This window comes from Ursus americanus, chromosome 2 (assembly GCF_024610735.1).
Source record: "Ursus americanus isolate L20-20 chromosome 2, mUrsAme1.1.p, whole genome shotgun sequence".
NCBI lineage: Eukaryota > Metazoa > Chordata > Mammalia > Carnivora > Ursidae > Ursus > Ursus americanus.
In genome coordinates this window covers 57,816,085-57,820,244 of record NC_142128.1, presented here as the reverse complement: position 1 = coordinate 57,820,244, position 4,160 = coordinate 57,816,085, and the positions used below count along the sequence as shown (strand labels likewise).

Here is a 4,160-nt window from a genome sequence, read left to right as displayed (position 1 = left end):
TAAAAACTACATTAACAAATTGCAAGTGTGGTTTATCACTGGCTATTGTTTAAACCCATAATATAATTGGCTGTAGATAATGCAGGAAGGCACAGCACAGTGCTCACAGCAAAACAGCCTGATGGGTTGTTCTGTTTAATTCGAATGCTTAAACATAAGTTTTATTACTCCATCCTATGCATGTATCCCCCTGCAAACAGCAAGTAATTAACATTACTTTAGATCAATTTGTTTCAGATATCAAGGCAATAATATATGCATTCAATTCTAGTTCAGATATCAGGGAGAACTTCAGATAACCTCTTGCATGCAACCAAAGGGACTGTATCAGTTTGTTTCATCTTCCCAATCACTTGTGAAGAGCTAGTTACATACAAGTAGAGAGAAACTTTGTTACAAACAAATGGGACAATCAAAAGAGGCACTGGTTGTGGCTATTTTAAAAAAGGAGTCATTTCAAAGATTGTATCCATGCCTCTGAACAGAGGAAATTTCAGGAAGAGAATTTGGTAATGGTACTATGACTGCTATAAATATTGTTTCCAGCTAGCTTGTATGGAGTTATTAACATGAGATAGGCAGAATGCTTTATATTATATGTGTTAGCTCTTTTAATATAGGTAAAATTCTAAATGAACTCTAAGAGTACAACAAATTAAATGCAGTAAAATTCTATTTGAATGAATTGGTAAAATGGTATCCTCAGATCAGGAATAAAAGACCCCAAGTTTTCTAAGTATGTTTACCAAATTTTGTAATTTATTTTTAAACTTTCCTTGGATGTTGGGTTTTTGTTTTGGGTTTTTTTTGGGGGGGGTATTTTAATTTATTTTTTAGACAACTGATTATTTATTTAAATGGCTGATTTAAGCATCTGCAAAGGTGACTTCAACCTCCACTTCTGGCTCAATATTGATGGAAGTAATTTGCTTAACAATCTCAGAAGGACTGTGCAAATCAATGAGTCGCTTGTGGATCCTCATCTGAAAACGATCCCAAGTCTTTGAAACTTCACAACCGGCTTTTCTTACAGTTTTCTCAGAATCTTGGTAGGCATCTGCACTGGCCCTTCTACTTTGAGATTCTTTTCCTTTATGTCTCTGAGTAAATCAGCACATCCTTTCTCCAAAGATTTTATGCTGTGGCCAGTTAGAGTAATTCTAATTTGGCGAATCACCACCTCTGGTTCCACGATGTCTTCCGAGTGTCTTCGAAAGCGGTGGCCATGGTCGCTGCCTGCTCTACTTGCTCCTTGGGGAGAGCAAACAGAGGGGGGTGAGGAGCAGTAGTGGGCTGTCCGGAGCTCTGCTGTGGCTGCCCCTGAGTCCTCCTCAAAGATCTTTTAGTCATTTTTACATGAATATTTTTCTTTTTAGAGAACGAATACCTTCTTAGTACTGACCCCTAGTTTGATAGGAGGGAGAAAAAAGATTTTTTTAAATTAAATAATGTGACGGCGTCTAGGTGGCTCAGTCAGTTAGCTTGGGACTCTTGGTTTTGGCTCAGATCATGATCTTGGAGTCCTGGGATCAATCCCCACGTTGATTTCTGTGCTCACTGTGGAGTCTGTTGGAGATTCTCTCTCTCATTCTTTCCCTCTGCTCCGCCCCCTGCTCTCCTGCTCTCTCTCTCTAAAATCTTTTTGAAAAAAATTAATTAACTGGTTAATTAATTGATTGAATCATGTCTTTACTTTCACCTTGTATTTTAATTTTTATTATTTTTAAACAATATTTTATTTATTTATTTGACAGAGAAAGACAGCCAGCAAGAGAGGGAACACAAGCAGGGAGAGTGGGAGAGGGAGAAGCAGGCTCCCTGCAGAGGAGCCTGATGCAGGTCTTGATCCCAGGACCCCAGGATCATGACCTGAACTGAAGGCAGACACTTAATGACTGAGCCACCCAGGCGCCCCTACTTTCACCTTGTATTTTTAAAAGAACCTTAGCTACATATTCTTATGGCATTCATAATACAATGTACGGAATTTAGTGTGGGTGGTATTATTATCCCTATTTGATATACAAGATAAATGAGAGACAAAAATTTTTGATTGGTCCAAAATCACATAGTAACTTTGTGATCTATACACTAGCCACCATCTGAGACTCAAGCATTTAGAAAGTTCATGTAGAGGCACTTCACTAATCCTGTTTTCTGTTTTTCTTATATCCCATGGAAAATTCTGATAAATTCTAAATTGAAAGGGAAATAATTTTTTTTGTGCTATGTGATCTATCAATTTAGTAAACAACTAACAAATATTATATGCAAAATATGGAAATTTCATCAGATTAAAGTACATCAAAGAGACATTATTTTCATATTTTGGATATAAATCAGTATTTTGAAATCTGCTATTTTTAGAAAACTTAAAAATTTTGCATTAATTTTTCATGTGAAATTCTGACAAGTAGTGTGCTTTATCTTTCAAAGGTATTTGTAAAAGATTGTAAAAGAAAGTATTTCCTGTATAATTGTGTTCTTTGTGGTCATACAGGCATGGGTGGGTTTGATTTAAAAATTTTACATCATACTTTTTAATGTATTTATTAATTGTTATACTTGGGTTATAACCCATCACTTACTAATCTAATTTTTCCCATGTAAGAAGATTCTTAAATAATAAAAGTAAAATTAGTGTCACTCTTCACTATTCATGAATCATAACACTTTGTTGTGCAAAAAAACCCCAAAACAACACATAGATAGGTATGTGATAGTTAATGTCTATACCTGGGAAGAAGAGAAATAATGGAATCTATAGAATCTATAGAAATAATGGCAATTGCAGTTCACAGTACATCAATTGATCAATGTTTAGTTTTGTTTAGGTTCATTTTGTTTTATTTTGCTTTATATATGTTAGCCACATTGTTTGCGTTAGTGACAAAATGTTAGCTTTCTGGAACTTCAGTCAGAACTTCTAAGAACACCCTAATAATTAGTTCAAGTGTTCACAGAATTAACTAGATTTTAATTTGTATTTTAATGGTTAGGAAAAATGTATAATAGAAATAATCTTTGTTATGTCTATTCATTTAGTTGCAATTTAACTTTACCTATATTTAAGCTTATTGATGTTCTTTAGTGTAAGGACAATATCTTACTCTGGATTAGTAGATCCAAAGTGCCTATAAACAGTATTTATTTGAAACATATTGACAATTAATAAAAGCAAGGTATTAATTTGCTAATAGCTCATTCTCCTGGGGGCAGTATTTTCCAATCAAAGAATCTTATTTACACCAATGGACATTTACATGTATGCTAGGTTGTTTTATGTTAATTAATTATATTAATTAATATTCCAATTATCTTTGGAATTTTCCCATATGAGAGTCTCTGGAATAATTAACTATCATATCTTTTGATCTAAAGTTCCTTTTTTATTATAATTTATGATTTTTTTACTCTTCTTTGTTCAGTTGACTGAAAATAAAATAAATGCATTCAAATTGATATTCATGCTTCATTTAAATTGAGAGTGTACTTAAATTTAATTTCCCATAATACCGAACATTGTTTAATACAAAATTCAAAGAATCAAAGCAATCCTAATGTTGCCATTTTTTTTGCATTTTCCTTCAACTTAAAATTATATTTATCTTATTTTTTGAAATATATAACTCTTGTTAAATATTATCTCCTAACTCAAAACAAAGTAAAGCAATAAAGAAAACATTAAAGAGAAGTTGTTTCTTATTAAATTAAGTATATTTATAAATAAGATCAACCATGTAAGGTGGGAAATAATAATTTAGGTAAATCTTTGGTGATGTATGTGTCTATATGTGTAAGAATCTTGTCCAAGAAGGACAAGATATGTTGATGTCTAAGATCCATTTATTTTTTATTCGTAAAATGGAAAAAAAAAGGTTTATCAATTAACAAACATTGCCTAATAAACTGAAAAACAAAAATATGTTGATATTAATTACCTATATTTTATCAACATTTTAAATACTTTTTATTTGTACTTATTCACTAAAATCTGAATATGCTGGCAAAAAATCTCCTAAATTTTAAGCTTATTTATAGAAAATTATGATCTGAATTCCATATTCCCACAATCATGAACAGATGTTGGTATTTTCCCCCTCAGAGGTGAAAATTATGCATGATGATATATAAAATAGGAAAAAAAAAGATTTATGTGG

General features: G+C 32.2%; 1 pseudogene; it reads right to left on the bottom strand.

The window, feature by feature from the left end:
* Window positions 1-866: 866 nt before the first annotated feature.
* On the bottom strand, window positions 867-1,350 carry LOC148110633 (small ribosomal subunit protein uS10 pseudogene; annotated as a pseudogene).
* Window positions 1,351-4,160: the final 2,810 nt, after the last annotated feature.